The sequence below is a fragment of the Symphalangus syndactylus genome, chromosome 11 (assembly GCF_028878055.3).
Source record: "Symphalangus syndactylus isolate Jambi chromosome 11, NHGRI_mSymSyn1-v2.1_pri, whole genome shotgun sequence".
NCBI lineage: Eukaryota > Metazoa > Chordata > Mammalia > Primates > Hylobatidae > Symphalangus > Symphalangus syndactylus.
In genome coordinates, this window is record NC_072433.2 from 93,521,385 (window position 1) to 93,540,540 (window position 19,156).

General features: G+C 35.2%; 1 pseudogene; it reads right to left on the minus strand.

The window, feature by feature from the left end:
• Positions 1 to 3,586: 3,586 nt before the first annotated feature.
• The window catches only part of LOC129492684 (zinc finger protein 736-like), a 37,821-nt pseudogene continuing 22,251 nt past the window's right edge, over positions 3,587 to 19,156 (minus strand).

Consider the following 19,156-nt stretch of genomic DNA (forward strand, 5'->3'; position numbering starts at 1 on the left):
GCAATGGACATGAACTCATCCTTTCTTATGGCTGCATAGTATTCAATGGTGTATCTGTGCCACATTTTCTTTATCCAGTCTATCATTGATGGGAATTTGGGTTGGTTCCAACTCTTTGCTTTTGTGAACAGTGTTGCAATAAACATACGTATGCATGTATCTTTATAGTAGAATAATTTATAATCCTTTGGGTATATATCCAGTAATGGGATTGCTGCGTCAAATGGTATTTCTAGTTCTAGATCCTTGAAGAATCACCATACTGTCTTCCACAATGGTTGAACTAATTTATACTCCCACCAACAGTGTAAAAGCGTTCCTATTTCTCTGCATCCTCTCCAGCATCTGTTGTTTCCTGACATTTTAATGATTGCCATTCTAACTATTGTGAGATGGTATCTCATTCTGGTTTTGATTTGCATTTCTCTAATGATCAGTGATGATGAGCTTTTTTTCATGTTTTCACTCCAGTATTTCCATCTGAAGGCTCACAGCATGCTATTGGCTCAGAAAAGGTCATGTGCCCATCGCTGAGCCAATCATGGTGTTAGAATGGCTCTGATTGGCTTACACCCACAGCAGAGACACAAAAACTGAGAATGGGAAAGCAGTGGATTCCCAGAGAGAATTTTCTCCCTGGATCTGCACCTAGAAGTGTGTGGCCCCAAATTGACAGAATCTGCTGAGATGGTTCAACTGTAAAGCCACATAAATGTCTTCTTTTGAGAAGTGTTTGTTCGTATCCTTTGCTTATATTTCATGGGGTTGTTTGTGTTTTTTTGTTTTGTTTTGTTTTGTTTTTGTTTTTGTAAATTTGTTTAATTTCCTTGTAGATTCTGGATATTAGCCCTTCGTCAGAAGAATAGATTGCAAAAATTTTCTCCCATTCTGTCAATTGCCTGTTCACTCTGATGATAGTTTCTTTTGCTGTGCAGAAGCTCTTTAGTTTAATTAAATCCAATTTGTCAATTTTGGCTTTTGTTGCCATTGCTTTTTGGTGTTTTAGTCATGAAGTTTTTGCCCATGCCTGTATTATTTACTTCATTTCTGTCTTCCTCACCATACTATACTTAAGAGAGACACAAAATCTGTCTCACGTATTATTACATCCCCAAGTATCTGGCACATAGCAGTTGCTCAATAAGTAAATATCAATTAATGGAATTAATTTTGCAAACTTTAGTAACTCATTCCACCTCTTTTTGAGTCACCAATAAGATGGGTTTAACTTTGCCACACCAGCCTAAAGACTGGAACTTCTGGGACCACCTCTTGAGTTCCTTCCCTGATCTAAGGCTTCTGCCATTATTTATAGAGTTCTCACTAGAGCAGTGTGCTGAGTTACCTGAGATCTGTAAGCTGAATTTCCCACAGTGCTACTTCCATATCAGATGCCCCTTTTTTACCCTAGAGAAGGGAACTTAGTGAGTACAACTAGAAGCCAGATCTAACCATTTTACATATTGACCTCTTTCAGTTATCCCATTATCCCTGTGGGGCAGGCACTGATCTCATGTCTGGAAAATAAGACAGAGAGGTTAAGAAACTTAATACAAGTTTGTGTACTGAATAGGTGGTAGAGCAAGAATGAGAATCAGCTATTTTCATACTTTTTAATGCTGAGGCATAGCAGCCACCCAGATAATCCCTGCAGCTTTCCATGGCTCATAAGAGAAGGCACTCTCAGTGCATGGTAGGGGCAGTCAACTGGAGAGGCATGGTAGGCTTGCAAAGTTTATTTAATGAGGGGTGGATAAGAGTGTCTAGGGTTAAATATGTCGCTAAATTTCAGAGTCTTGCTAACTCCAGCACTTGCAAGTAAAGAGAATAGACATCTGTGCTTCACCTGCTCATCAAGCACTGCTCACTCTCTCTCTCTCTGGGAATCCACTTCTTTCCCATTCTCAGTTTTTGTGTCTCTGCTGTGGGTGTAAGCCCATCATAGCCATTCTAACACTATGATTGGCTCAGCGGTGGACACATGACCTTTTCTGAGCCAATGGCATGCTGTGAGCCTTCAGATGGAAATACTGGAGTGAAGACTCTCAAATTTTCTCCCTGGATCTGCACCTAGAAGTGTGTGGCCCCAAATCGACAGAATCTGCTGAGATGGTTCAACTGTAAGAGGCGATCCTAATTTGGAAAGAAGCCAACACTAAAACAAGAGTCTATGACCTAATAGTGCCTTGTGTCTGTATCTGGATATACCTCACTTGCTGATACTAGGCAAGAGAGTACATTATCTTCCTTCCCCTTTCCTTTCCCCTTTTTCTTTCTCCGTCCCTCTTCCTCCTACTTCTTATTCCTCTTTCTCAACTGCTCCCTTCTTTCTTTCTTAAGCCAGTATTTCTTAGGTTTTCTGTTATTTGAGTTCCAAAGAATCCTATCAGATATAATTCATCTTATTTAAAGATCTCAACAACTATATAAGACAGTATATGCAGGGCAGGACAGAAATTAGAGGCATTAAATTTATAATAAAAGTTTACAAAACTTAAATTTTCTTATAAACGGGAAAATCTATTACAACAATCCCATCTTCAGTAGGCAGAACAGTGTTGTGTTTCAGTATTTAGGCCAGGACCTAAAGAACCTGGCTACTGCTACATTTTGGTGGCTGACTGCTAAACTGGCTCATTTCCCTTTCCTTCCCTTGTCTTGTTTATTGTTCTTTTCACTTCAAATGGTGTGAGCTGTGTTGAGAGTAAAATTATAAGGTCAAGAGCAAAGGTACAGGAGATTGACAAGGCCTTTTACATGTGTTTTAAAGGGTAAAAGTGGAAAGCCTGCAGGTAAACTACCCAAAGTTTATTGAATTTTAATCTCTTTTACTGATTATATAAAAGAAAAAATGATTTACAAATCTGAATTTCAAATTCAATAGCAATTATCATTCCTTTTTCCCCTTTGAAGTATCCGTTTTAATAAGGTAGTTTTAATTTTTTTGTGGAGGTCTACTACACCACAGCAGAAGAGCAGCAGAACAGGATAGATTCCCATTTGACAGGGCAGGAAACTGAAGCTCGGAAAAATTAACTGAACTGCTTAATATCTTACAACAAATAAGTCATAGAACAGTGTAACAATTCTGGGTTGTTGATATTTATCTTAATGCAATAATATTCCATGCTGCCTTCAGCCTGTCTTAAAATCAATCAGGGAAGCCTGACTCAGGTAGTGGTTTGGTGAGTGATAGTCTATTTCAGTGGTTCCCAAACTTGAATGCATATCAGAATACTCTGGAGGCCTTGTTAAGACATGTCTGATCTCCACTCCCAGGATTCCTGAGTCAGTAAATCTGGAATGAATCTCAGTAATCTGCATTTCTAACAAGTTCCCAGGTGATGCTGGGATGCTGGCTTGGTGTCCACACTTGGAAAACTGCTAGTCTATTGGACAGAATGACTTCAAATAAAGGAGTAGCAGAGGCCAGATAAGTAATACACAAGCTGGAGACTGACCACAGTCCACAACCCCCAAGTTGAAAAGCAGCTTTCGTAGACAGAGAACAACATATGCAGCTTCCATTTACTGAGTACTTACTGGAGGCAGGCATTGTATTAAAAGCTCTATACAACTATCCTATTTAATGTTGTTTCTCTCTAGTATGCATTTGCTAACATCTAATGAGGTGTGAGAACCAGCTCAATGCTTTGCCACATTCTCCACATTTTGTAGGGTTTCTCTCCAGTGTGAATTCTTTCATGATTAGTAAGGTTTGAGAAGCAATTAAAGGTTTTGCCACATTCTTCACATTTGTAAGGTCTCTTTTCCATATGAATTCTCTTGTGGTTAACAAGGGTTGAAGGGCAGGTAAAGGCTTTGCCACAATCTTCACTGATGTAGAGTTTCTCTACAGTATGAATTTTCTTATGTTTACTAAGGGCTGAGAACCACTTAAAAGCTTTTCCAAGTTCATTACATTTATAGGGTTTATCTCCAGTATGAATTATCTTATGTTTAGCAAGGTCTGAGAACTACCTGTAGGCTTTGTTACATTCTTCACATTTGTAGGGTTTCTCTCCAGTATGAATTCTCTTATGAATAGTAAGGTCTGAGAAGCACTTAAAGGCTTTGCCACATTCTTCACATTTGTAGCATCTGTCTCCAGTATGATTTCTCTAGTGTTTAAGAAGGGTTGAGGAGCAGGTAACAGTTTTGTCACATTTTTCACATCTGTAGGGTTTCTCTCCTATATGAACTCTATGTTTAGTAAGGTTTGAGAACTTTTTAAAGGCTTTGCCACATTCTTCACATTTGTAGCATCTCTCTGCAGTATGAATTCTCTTATGTCTAGTAAAATCTGAGAACAACCTACAGTCTTTGCCACATTCTTCACATTTGTAGCATTTCTCTGCTAAAAATTTTATGTTCAGTGAAGATTGAGCGCAACTCAAAAGCTTTGCCACATTTATTACATTGACAGATTTTGCTATGGGTAGTTGACAAACGTTGATAAAGGCCATTGTAACTGCTTTTCTGCTCCCTTTCAATTACTCACATTTTGGTAGTCTTTCTTTAAATGTAAATTAGTAAGGTCACAGCTTCTATATTTTCTCAGAATCACTTTTTTAAATGAATCTTTTATGTCGTGCTCTGGCATTATCTCTGCAGTAAAATGAAAAGAGCCAGCTGGGTGTTTGGCTACTGTCTCCTGTCTCTTCAAATTTCAGGGCTCTTTTCTTTGCTCCAGACAGGTAATCAAGTCTGGCTTAAAGATAGCAAGACCCAAGGAGACGAGGTTTCTGTAGTTCTCTAACATCACATCCCTATACAAATGCTGCTGAGCATAGTCCAGGCATTCCCACTCTTCTGGGGAGAATTCTATGGCCACATCCCTGAATGTTAACACTCCCACTTCCTGGCCTCCGGATGTTCTGCTGTCCTCCCTATGGATCTCCCAGTACCTGCAGGTCACGGGATAACAGGGGCTATGATAGAGTCACCAAGGAGCTCCTGGAGTGGAGGAGATGGAACAGTGGAGACGGGATCTGGGCTCAGAGCCTGGGAGCTAGGAGACAAAGCACTTATATTTCTTTATTAAACTTCTCATTGTGATCATGCATTGTTTTCCTAATTTCATTTAGTTGTCTCTCTGCATTTTCTTGCGTCTCTTTGAGTTTAAGATGATTATTTTGAATTCTTTTTCAGGCAATCTATATAACTCTATTTCCTTGAGGTCAGTTATTAAGCCTTTATTGTTTCCTTTGGTGGTGTCATGTTTGCCTTAATCTTTGTTATCCATGTAGCCTTGCATAAATATATGTGTATTTGAAGAAGCAAACTTCTCTTAGAGACCTGTAGACTAGTTTCAATGAGTTAAAGTACTTCCCTGTAAGGTCTCTGGGCTGATGAAATTGACTCTGGGGTTGTAGTTGAATGGGGTTAAATCCAGGTATTGTGGCTGATGCTGGGTCTACAGTGGAGACCACAGTTGGCCTATTCCTAGGGGCCCTAGTGAGTGTGGGTCCTACCTTATCACTGGGTGGGCTATACTGTCTTCAGGACCTTGATCTTTGGGGCTTGCCCTAGGATGAGTGTCCCCTTTAGAGTTCAGACATTAGGCCTGTTACCAGGTATGCCTATGGGTATATTGGCTTTTTATGAGTCTCTGGAAGGACATCCGTTGGGTAATTAGTTGAATTCCTGAGTTGTCCATACTACTCCAGTCCATGGCTGAGATGAGCTACAACTGAGACACAGGGTTGTTTCAGGTCCACAACTGACACTGAGATTTTTCAGGCCTGTCTTCGGGGGATAGGCATGTCTCCCAGTGGGTCCCTGGATAGACAGGCCTGCTCTTAGACTGTAGTTGAGAGGGGATGCAGGTAATTTATAGGGATGTTTCAATATCCACAGTGTTACTGAGGTCAGGATGTCAGCCTGAAGGAGCAGTAGTGAATTTGCTTTTTTCAGGGTCTCTAGAAGGCCAAACTAGTCTTAGTTCTCAAACAAGAGGGCCAGTGCCAAGATCCAGGGGTGCTTAATGAATCACTGAGGGACAGAGCTTGGCAAGGCTGCCACAGAGACTCAGATAGGTTCATATCCTGACAGGATACTGGCTGGGTAGAACTGCTTCCAGACCACAGCTTTGGGGGGCTGAAACCAAACTTCAAAGATAAGTCAGAATCTGCCATGGGACTCATGTTGGCAAGCTAACTCAGTGGCAACTGCCAACAGGACACCCAACAGTTCCCTGTATGAGCAGAATTGCTCCAACATCACAGAGAGGCTGGAGATGACAAGGCCTTTTCCAAAACTTCTGTTTTGAATATTGTCCTGATCTGTCTCCCAGGAGTTCTCTGTGCACTCAAGGTAACTCTGGAGTTGCAGCAAAGGGATGCTGGAGCAGAGACAGGTCTCCTTTAGGGTGTGCTGTGGGATGAAGGTTACCAAGCCTGTCCAGTTGGCATAGATAGGCATGTCTCCCAGAAGTTCCCTGTGCTTTTTGATAGCTCTCTGACTAGCAAGAGGGCTCTGGAGCTGAGACTAGGCCCCTTCAGGATCTGCTGTGGGACAGAGGCTGGCAAGCCTGTCCCAGTTGCACAGATGGGTCCTTATACAAGCAATACTAAGCTGAGACTGTTGCAGAGTGGGGCTAGAGCCTAGTTACAAAAATAATTTTCAAGTCAACTGCCAAGACCAATATTGATGAACACATGAGCCTTTCTGCCGAGGAACTATTGTGACTCCTTTTGGACTCCTTGGTAACATTTGGTAGCAGGCTCAAGGCCAAACTAGACTCTAGCCAAGCTCTTCAGGAAATGGGGGTGTTTCCAGGTTTGAATTCAGAAACACAGTTAATGTATCTATCACCTGGGTGTGGGTCCTCACTCTCAAAATGACCCCGCCTAGGTCTTGGACTCCATGAGGGTTTCACAACCTGCAGCCTAAATACTAAAGCTTCCACAAAGAGACTTTGGTCTGTGGAAGAATGCAGCTGATCTCCTGTTCTGCCACCTTGCTAACATCATTTCAACAATGCCATTAAAAAAAAAAAAAAAAGACAAAAGCCATATAATTCTAGCCCAACGGCATTTGCTACTTTAATCAGATATTTTGAATAAAACTAATTAAATATTTGCCAGAAAATTTCCTTCATACGGATTGAATGCACATAAGGAAATGTTTAAAACAATTGTTTTAAGCATGAAAAATTGATATTTAGACAATTAATGCATCTATTTGACAGATCTGGAGCAGTTACTGTGTGCCGCTGAGGTTTCTACCTCTAGATGCAGGAAAGGGTACCCTTGTGCTTTCTGTTTGTCTAGTTGTGGCAAGACTGAATAGAAGAATACAGGGAATAAATATGGAAAGAAAATTTCTGCAACTCAGGAATAACCTTGTAAACAATGATGATCCTGTTTTCCTGCAAAGAATAACCTAAAATTTGAGTTTATGTGAGAAGTGTTGGAAAATGTCCCCTACCACCCACACCTGGTAGATTATAACAAAACTAATTAAAAGCAAGCCAGGGAAGGAAGGGAAAAAGGGATGGAGGGTGGGATCAGGTGGGAGGGATGGAGGCAGAAAGGAAGAAAAGAAAAAGACACTTCCAGTTTTAAGATATTACATTAGAGATAATATGTCAATTATGGTATTATCAGGCCATACATGATAGACAAAAATTGACCTAACATCAGTATTTCTCCAATTTTAAATAATTTAAAAACTAGGACTCATGCATATGCCATGAGTCTCAAGCTTAATGTTTGCTTTAAGAAAGCATTCAATAAATGGTTTTCCTGTACCAAAATCTCCCTTTATCTTTATCCATCCATCATATTTATCCATTTTGAGGGTTTTTTTTTTTTGACAGTACAGATCTTAGTCATCTTTAAAGAAGAACACATCCATCGCCTTATCTTTGTTGCTCACAGACTACCTCTTGAACTCCTGTCCTACTCACCGGATGCATTAAAATGTTAGTGTATATTCTCCACTACTATTTTATTATCACTTTGTCCATGATTATTTGTGGTAATCTCATCTTATTAAACATATTGGGTAGCATGATAGGAATCTCAGAATTTTTTTTTTCCCAAGCATACCATTTCTAACTACTTCAAAGGAAATACTTCAAGGTTAGTGTTCAATGGGATGCTTTTACTAGCCAATTCAAATCCATCTTAAAATACATGTTTTCTATGAAAACTTCACAAAGTAGTTTTAATAAACTTACATAAGCTTGTTATTCAAAATCATTCATATTTTTATTAAGTTGATGGAATATCAGTTCTAGTTTATTCACATGCTCTCTGAGATCAACTAGTTTCACTCACCTAGGTTTTATAATTTATTTCTTTAGTACTACACTAAATTTACTAAACCTTATGAAATGCTCTGAGCTTCTTAAAGAAGCCTTAACTACAAATGATATAGCTAAAACTCAGCAAATTACAATTACATTTGAAAGACAATTTTAGCTTTGTATTAATCAAATATGCTTTATAAAGATTTTTTTAAAAAAAAAACAGCATTATAGAAAAGAGGAAATCAAAATCTCTCAAACACATGTGAAAAATATTTCTACTCATTTAGGAATCCAAGAAATGCAAATTAAAACTCAATTAGATTTCATTTAAAAAGTACCAGATTAACATTTATACAAATCAGAAAATGCCAATTGTAGGTGAAAATGTAGATAAAATATGTACAAACTAGTACATTTGAGGACATTAGGTAGAACATTTTATTTGTATTCTGTAACGTATCAATTCAATTTTATGTATATGTAATCCAGAATAGTATTTGCTCATGTGTACCGGAAGACATGTACAAACATATTCTTAGCAGTTTTTTTTTTTTTTTTTTTTTCAAATTAGTCTACCTGGTTATGTTCACCAAGCTTAGGATGAGTAAATTTCGTTACAGTCAAGCAACATAAAAACGTAGATTACAAAAACAAATAGTGGTATTCAACAATATGAAATTACCTTACAATGTATAGCACAAGAAGCAAGGTACATAATTATGCATAGTATGGGTTAAAACCAAGCAAACCAAAGCAGTGTTTTGAAATGGTGAATGTGTATGAAAATAAAAAATATAAGGGAAATATTATCACAGAAATGAGAGTGATTATTTCTGCAGAAAGTACTATTTGGGAGAGGGACACACAGAAGATTCAAGGGCACTAGAAATGTTATCCTTTTTAAGAAGGTGATAGTTACATGGATTTTTATCAATACTTAACTAAGCTACACATATATTTTATTTATTCTTGTGTGCATATAATACTTCTCAGAATAGTAAAAATCAGTCTAACTCCCATTTTACATAACACAGTACAGAACAAAAAAAGTCAGGAGATTGGAATGAAGTCAAAACAAAATTAAGAATATAGTGAAAAAAATGGTTGCTTTTTTCCCAGGATCTCAATAAAACATCTATTAGCTAAATATTGCTTGGCTTAGTTCAAATTTATAAAAGGCTTAACAAATGAGATTGACTTCTATAATAAAGAGACAAGATACCTGAATAGCTACAGCACAGACAATTTAATTGGGTTTCATTAAGATTTTGATTATATTGGCATATATAGTTATATAATGTGGCATATGATACTCAGACTATCAGGCTAGTAAATGACTTCGGTATTGACTGTGGCTTTTGGAAATTAGGTGATTAGTGATTTAAAAGAAAATGGAAATAGAGTAAAAGAAAATGGAAAAGAAGTAAAGGAGCACTTGGAAAATTTCTGTGCAGTCATTGTAAGATATTAACTTTGCCAATTTTTTTCTATGACTTACATTATGTTCTAATTCTTTTAAATGAGTTTAGACATTGCATAGGTGTTCAAATACTCTTTTTTATACTATCCATAAAAGACTTTAAAAATTATTATTATTCCTGGAGCCCAAATTACTGGTAATCTTTTCTGCGTATTAGTTTTATAGATGTTGCTCCATAGATAATCAGTGCCTACCAACCAAACAAAGGCTTCCTTAGAAATGCATGAATGATTCATTCGTAAATGAAGAAACAATTTATCTTTAAAATACTGTAAATAAGATTCAAAGTGACATTTAAGTCAATTTGTCTTTTATACTTGTTATAAACCACTGCAATTTGTAGATTTCCTGTGGAATAACTATATCTAAAGGAAGAAGTCATTATACTTTAAACCTTTTGCAAAGCATCAATTGAGAAAAAGTGTGTTCTTCATGTAGCACATGTAATCCATATCCTACATACACTTAGAGCAAATAATACATGTTAGTATACATGAGCTGTGGTAATTTTTTTTCTATAAGTTAAATTCATGCTAGCTATCTTAATCAGAAAAATGTTCTATTACAACATGCACACACACACAGAAGGATATTATTCAACTATATGGTGGAATGAATAATGCAAATAGTCTCATGTAAAAGACACTTATAAATGCCAAATAAAAGCATTATAAATATCCTCTTAATTGCCTGAATGAGCTCACAAGAGAGTAACAGAAATATCCAGGGATCAAAAATGAAGAAGCTAAAAATTAAAATGGTTAGTTGAAAGTGAACTTTTGTCTAAACTGGGAATTTGCACTAATCTATGTATTCTAGAATTTTGATCTTGATGATTGCATGGATATAGAAATTGAGGGCTTGGTGGGGGTGGGGCGTGAAGATTCCATAAAAAAATCAAAAAACAGAACTGAAACTGAGATGCCAGAATAATGCCAGAAGAGGGATATCATAAGCAAAAAAAGTTTGCCTATTTTGAGCTCCAGATGGAGAATATCTACCCATGCAATTACAACAAAAGATCTGCTTTTTCATGACTTGATTGTCTACATTTATACTTTGAAGATCCTTGGGATGTCAAGCAGGAACAAAAGCAACATAGTAAAATGATTGTACAAAATTCCTACATATAAAGCATATCAAATATTGATACACAGTATAAAATAAGTCCAGACAAAAGTAAATATGCTACAACAAAGGAAAATGAGAAGCCTTAGACACCCAGCATCTTTAGAAAATGGGATCTTTGGATATAGGATATAAAATATATAGCAAAAAATTCAGTGGAATAAAGATAAAAATAAAAATGTAAAAAGGAAGAAAAGATGAGAAACAAGCCCCCCCAAATAGGCATATTATTTAAATTATCAAAAATAACCTCTGGAAATTACAAACAGGATTATTCAAATCATACATGCAATGGATAGATTAAATAGCTTAGGTAGAGATAATGGAAACATTAGTAAGCTCAAACATGCATCAGAAGAGATTATCTAGATTGGCACAGAGAAGAAATTTGAAAATTTTGAAAAAGTGAAATTAAAAATCATAGAATATAGGCAGAGAAAAGAAAGAAATGGCATCCAAATAGAGAGAAAGTCAAAGTATCTGTTTGCAGATGACATAATTCTATATCTAGAAAACCTTCTAGTCTTGGACCTTTAAAAGCTCTGTCAGCTGATAAAAAAAACTTTAGCAAAATTTCAGGATACAAAATCAATGCACAAATATCACTGACATTCCTCTATACCAACAACAGCCAAGCCAAGAGCCAAACCAAAAAGGCGATCTTATTCACAATTGCCACAAAAAGTATAAACTACCTAGGAATACAGCTAACCATGGAGGTGAAAGATCTTTGCAATGAGAATTACAAAACACTCCTCAAAGAAATCAGAGAGGACACAAACAGATGGAAAACATCCCATGCTCGTGGATAGGAAGAATCAATATCATTAAAATGGTCATACTGCCCAAAGCAATGTACAGATTCAGTACTATTTATATAAAATTAACAGTGCCATTTTTCACAGAACTATGAGAAAACGCTATTTAAAAACTCATACGGAATCAAAAAAGCCCAAATAGCCAAGGCAATCCTAAGCAAAAATACAAACAAAAAAACACAGAGGCATTACATTACCTGACTTCAACTTATATTACAGGGCTACAGTAATGAAAACAGTATGATACTAGCACTAAAACAGGGACCTAGACCAATGAAACACAACAGAGAGCCCAGAAATAAGGCCACACACCTACCACCATCTGGTCTTCCACAAAACTGACAAAAGCAATGGGGAAGAGACTCCTTATTCAGTAAATGGTGCTGGCAAATTGAAGACGGACCTCTTCCTTATACCATACACAAAAATAAACTGAAGATGGATTAAAGACTTAAATATAAATCCCAAAAGTATAAAAATCCTGAAAGACAACCTAGGCAGTACCTGGGCATAGAAATGGGCAAAGATATTATGATAAGACCCCAAAAGCAAGCACAACAAAAGCAAAAATTGGCAAATGGGATCTAATTAAACTTAAAAGCCTCTGCATTTCAAAAGAAACTATCAACAGATTAAACAGACAACCTGCAGAATGGGAGAAAATTTTTGCAAACTATGCATCTGACAAAGGTCTAATATCCAGCATCGATAAGAAACTTAAATTTATAAGGAAAAAAATAAAATGTGAGCAAAGGAGATGAACACTTTTCAAAAGAAGACACACATGCAACCAATAAGCATGTGAAAAAAAGCTGAGTATCATTGATCATTAGAGAAATGCAAATCAAAACCACAATGAGATATCATCTCACACCAGTTTGAAAGACTATTATTTAAAAGTTAAAAAATAACAGATGCAGGTGAGGTTGTAGAGAAAAAGGAACACTTAATTCACTGTTGGTGGGAAAGCAAATTAGCCTAACCATTCCTCATTGGCAATTCCTGAAAGAGCTGAAAGCTGAACTCCATTCAACCCAGCAATCCCATTACTGGGTGTTTACCAAGAGAAATACAAATCATTCTACCATAAAGACATGTACACAGGTATGATCATTGCAGCCCTATTCACAATAGCAAAGACATGGAATCAACCTACATGCCCGTCAATGGGAGACTGGATAAAGAAAATGTGGTACATATACACTACGAAATACTATGCATCCATAAAGAAGAATGAGATCATGTCTTTAGCAGAAATATGGATGGAACTGGAGGCTATTATCCTTAGCAAACTAATGCAGGAACAGAAAACCAAATACTGCACATTCTCACTTATAAGTGGGAGCTAAGTGATGAGAACTTATGAACACAAAGAAGGAAACAACAGACACTGATATCTATTTCAGGGTGGGAGGAGGGAGAGGAGCAGAAAAGATAACTACTGGGTACTGGACTTAATACCTGAGTGATGAAATAATCTACACAAGAAACCCCTGTCAAACGAGTTTACCTATATAGCAAACCTTCACATGTACCCCTGAACCGAAAAGTTTTTTTTAAGAAGAGAATACTAATAGTAGTTTCAGAAAAATGGACAAAAAAATGAAGATACAGTATTTAAAGAGAGTAATAATTTTCCAGATATAATATATCATTATCTTCCAGATGGAAAATAATGATATCTAATATATAAAAAAGTACAATGAATACCTAACAAACATTTATATGAATGGAAATAAAACTTCAAAGAAGTACCAGACAAAAACAAGATTTTATTTTATTTTATATTTTTTGCAGTAGGATACTTAACTTTCTTCAGATTTATCGTCACTTTAATTTTTTTTCTTTTTCTTTTATTTTTGCAGATTTTCTTTTTTATTATTATTATACTTTAGGTTTTAGGGTACATGTGCACAATGTGCAGGTTTGTTACATATGTATCCATGTGCCATGTTGAAAAACAAGATTTTAAATCAGCCACAAGGGAAAGGTAGTTTAAGCAGGAATGTGTGATGATTAGATTGACAGAAGACTATCAATAACAAAAATAGACAATAACAAGAATAGTGGAAAAAATGTCTTAATAATGCAGAGAAACTATAACTGCCTATCCAGAATTTTATACCCATTTATTATTCTTTAAGAATAAAAAGTTAAATGGTAGTAATTCAGATAGTGATTGTAAGTTGATTAACCCTTTGTAAATAAATGTTCAAAGCATTTGCTTCATAAGAAATGTAAACTACAATAAAAAAGAATCGAAATATAAAAATGAATGGTGAGGAAAGGTATTGGTAAATATGAATTCAATCTAAAAATATTAAATATAGAATGCAAACAATGTCCAAAAATGTTGGGAATGGTATGTAATATGTAAGTAAAATATTACAGAAAACATGTAAGAAAGAAACAGTTCTTAGAAATTCTGCTGTTCAGGCTGGGCATGGTGGCTCATGCCTGTAATCCCAGCACTTTGGGAGGCCGAGGTGGATGGATCATTTGAGGTCAGGAGTTCGAGACCAGCCCGGCCAATGTGGCGAAACCTCGTCTCTACTAAAAGCACAAAAATTAGCTGGGTGTGATGGTGCACACCTGTAAGCCCAGCTACTCAGGAGGCTGTGGCAGGAGAATCGCTTGAACTCTCTGGAGGCAGAGGTTGCAGTGAGCCGAGATCCTGCCACTGCACTCCAGCCTGGGCGACAGAGTGAGTCTCCATCTCAAAAAAAAAAAAAAAGGAAATTCCAATGTTCGAGGGCCTCCCATACTTTTTGAGATTAATGGAATTACTGGTGAATTCAGATGTATAGATAGATACACACATAAACACGCACACGCACACACATATAAAATATAAGTGTGTTAAGCATAAATACCTACAATTTTAAAAAATTGATTACATAGTTTAAATACCATCAGAGGAGATAAAAAAAAAATACAAAATCATTAAACCCAAAGAAGGCAGTAAAGGATATTAAGAGCATTAAGAACAAAAGCAGGGTCATAGGATGCTACAAAATATAGTTGTTTTGTTTTTCCCTTTCCTTTTTTTTTTTTCTTTTGGTTGGAGACACAGGGTCTCACCTTGTCACCCAGGTTGGAGTGCATGGCGCCATCTCGGCTCACTACAACCTCTCCCTCTGGCTCAAGGGATCTTTCTACCTCAGCTTCCCAAGTAGATGGGACCATAGAAGTGTGGCACCACACCCAGCTAATTTTTAGTATATTTGTAGAGAGGGGGATTCTCCATTTTGCCCTGGCTGGTCTTGAACTCTTGAGCTCAAGAGATCCACCTGCCTCAGCCTCCCAAAATGCTGGGATTACAGACATGAGCCACTGTGCTTAGCCCAAAATAAAGTTTTGATAATACATTAAAAGGATTCATAATTGTGATAAATGCAAATGATTTACAGTTGCTAGTTAAAAGGCAAAAATCATAGAATTAAAAAGAAACCAGCATTTTGCTATTTGTAAACATAAACCATAATGTCAAAGACTGACTGAAACTAAATAGACAAAAGAAAATTATGCTAATTAAATAGTGATGAAGCCAAGTGGTATAGCCAGATTAATACTAGACAAAGTATAATTTTAGGTAGAATCATCACATTATAATAACATATATAATTTGGGGCACTCGTTATAAATGTTACTAGCATATGATGTCCTTTGAATCTCTTTCTTGATTTTTTGATATATGTAACGTAGTTTCAAAATACATAAAGAAAAAAAGACATAATTCAGTAAGATGTTGATAAATTAGGCATCAAGCTCACTAGTATCGAATACATAAATACAATTGGCCACATACTAAAAATTAAAACAAGACTCAGTGATTAAGGACGTGTTTTACAGACCACATTTTGCTATCAAAATTCCATTAAGTTAAAAATGTATAACAAGATAACTGGGAAAAATATCTTCAAAAGCAAACATGAAAAATAATAGAATAATTTGTGGTTCAAAGTAAAATAATGTAATTGGAGAATTCACCACATGATTTTAATTTTTATAAAACAAAAGAAACTGTTAGCAAACTAGGAATAGATGTCAGTTTTCCAAATTTAATTGCATGTATCTTCCAAAAATCCATCAGCAAACAGTCACAACCTGATTAAAGTGTTCTTTTAAAATCAGGAGTGAAAAGACATGGTTGGATGTTTTCATTACTATTATTCAATATTTTATTTGAGGACCTATCTAGTGCAAAAAGGACAAGAAAAAGGAATAAAAATAATAAATTATAGAAAAAACCTCTAATTATTTACAGATATTTTTAGAAAATAATTAGACTCTATAGACAAATTATTGGAATTCATTAGGTCACTGTGTAACAAATTGTATCATTGTTATGCAAATAAATTATTGGCCAATAAACTAGAAGCAAAAATAGAGGCAATAGATGAAAAATAGCATTAGGAAAGAAGTGGAAATATTAATTTTTTATGAATATCTAAAGTACATATGCAAGATATTTTTGAAGAACAATATAAAATTTTATGGATAGGCATTACAGAAAAACAAGAAGAACAAGAAAGAGGAGAAGAAAGCAGGAGAAGGAGAGGTTTTCCATGTCATGAATGTGAATACCCAGTATTTTATATATATATAATCTTTTCCTCCAAATTAATCTATACAATTAATGTAGTTTTATTATAATACTCACTGGTTTCACAGGTGAAACTTGAAAAGCTCATGGTAAACTATATGTGCAATACACGAGAAATGACATGTTTGGAACTACAGAAGTTGAAATTTGCGTTGTAACAAATAATAATTATAATGTTTACACTTAGGACTTGCGTCTGCCACATTATTTTTAAATGTTTATGCTTAAAATATTTTAATTTTCACAATGATTATGTCAGTAATATATATATATGATTCTGTTTTTTATTCTCTTTTCACAGCCAAATTTTTAGAATAAGTTTTATGTATTTATCTCCCATTTATTCTCTTTAATTCTACAATCACCTTTCTATCAAGCCTAAATCCCAACATTTTACTGGAAACGTTCTCATAAGTATAATCAATCAACATCATGTCACCAAATCTAATGAATGTTTTTCATTCTATATATTCCTAGAATATCAAAAATTATTAAACATAAAATACCTTATATAAATGTATAGCCCTGTGACAATTTTAATGGCACAATACATTTCTGTATATCACTTTATCTCAGAATGCTATTTCCTTATTTTGTTCACTAAATCACAACTCTCATGGTCATCTCTTTTATACTATTTTTCCAGGTATTAAGTTGGTGCCAAAGTAATTGTCATTTTTGCCACTGAAAGTAATAGCAAAAACTACAATTACTTTGACACCGACCTAACATATAATGACTTCTACAATTTGAGTAAATATTGGCTGCTACTTTTACCATTCGTTGAGTTTTTTTGATTTCTGTGATACTGCAATTTCCTGATTTTCCTCCTATACCTATGGGTTGTCCTTCCTCTGTCTCCCTATAGACTCTTCCTCCTAGAAATTCCTTAGAGCTTTACCCCAAATTATCTTTTTCCCTTAGGCTAATCTCTCTACTTAGATGATATTATTTGCCCTAATAACTTCAGTTAGGAACAATATGCTAAGGACATCAACATTTTAATGTCTAATCTGAACTTTCCTTCTGAGGCATCTCCATTTTGATGGCTTAGATGAATATTTACTTATTTCTAAAAGGTTTGTATCTACCTCCAAACCCATTCCTCCTCTACAAATCTGGTCAAAGTATAAGTGGGTAGAACTCCAAAAGAATGTTAGCTACATGCCTTTAAAAGACTTAATATATTTATAATTTTTGAATGACACACTTCCAAGAATTTTAAAATTTAAGAAAATTTCGAAGAATTCTTATTAAAGTAATAATCATATATAGATACATTGTAAAAAAAAGTTACCTAGTATAGTTTATGAAAACTTGGAACATCCTAGTCCTCATAATTATGTATTTGGCATACACAGACTGAGAAATAGTTAAAAAAACTAGACATATAGAAAAAAATGCTGAAGTGTACAATGTGCATTGTTAGCTGAAAAAGCAGTGTTCAAATGAGTTTCCGTTAGTTATAAGAACAGTGATCTTTTCTATACATATAAAATGATATATAAATATAGCAGTGAAGAGAGAAATATGGTGATAGAAAAAAGTGGATCATAGATACAAATCTGATTTGTTTTAACAACCGTTTCCACATTTATGCATTGTCCTCCTTACACCGCTGGAGGCATCATGCATTAGGTACTCCTTACACAGCTATAGTCTTTTTTTCAATGAACACAGGAAAATCAGTCATTTTCTTTAATATAAAGCTATCTTGTTGGGGCTAAAGAATGTTACCCCTCAACTGAATACTCAATTCATAAAATGCATCAAGAAGTTAATGAGTTTTTACTTTGTGAAATATTTTTCTAATTTTTCTGTGGCTTAAAAGACAAATAAGAGAGGATCCTTTTCCTTTCCCTCTTGAACCAACACTGAAGAAGCAGTTTGTTTCTTTCTTTTAGACGTGAATGTAGATCTGATGCCAAAAACTTTGGACTGTGAATATGAGTCAAACGTACCCTCAACAGTCAAAGGAACGCTGCATTGTGGATATCAAAATAAAATAGTACTTTATTATACGCAGACTATTATGAAATTGAAGATGACAACCCATTTATGTGTATGAGTCTGTAATATTTTTTGAGAAAAATCATTGCTTACTTTGTTAGAATCATTTTGACTGCTACCGTATACAGCCTATATATGAAATTTTCTAAATTGGATTACTCATACTGACACATTGATATGTTTTAAAAATATTTCTCATCCTTTGCCCTCTTAATTTGATGAGATTTTCTAGTCTTCTGAAATTAACTAGTTGAGTATGATTTTAAATAATTCATTTCAAATTTACTAACAAAAAATCATAATTGTGACATTAACAGAGATAATTATAATGAAGGTGCTATTTTTATGGGGGATTTTTCTGTTTTTTTTTTTTTCTTTCTTGAAAGATGACCAAATTCAGAAGAAAAGAAACAGGTACAGCTACTGTAATTGCCTGTATCCAGACATTCACAGTATTTTTATCCATGCTCCTTTCTACAGGCACATTCAGACTAGCATTACTTGAAGCAAAAATCTGTATTCTGCATTGAAAGTCAGTGATAGGGAACTAATGTCAAGTTTGGTCTAAATTTCTCTTTTCTCTCTCTCTTTTATTTCTCCTCTTACTGCATATATGACATGATTGAATGTTTTTCTTGATTTTGAATTAGCTTATAGGAATCTGCTCTTGCTTGTGCCATTCAATAATAAATAATAAAAATATTCATCTACCTAGCACAAGAAGGACAAGCTTTATACACAACAGTAACTGTTTATTGCTACTTGTATTAAAATCCGATCTCTGAGTGCATCAGTGCTGATATCATTCCTACTAATTATCTTATGTTGAATGTATTTTTAATGATTCCAGACTTCTT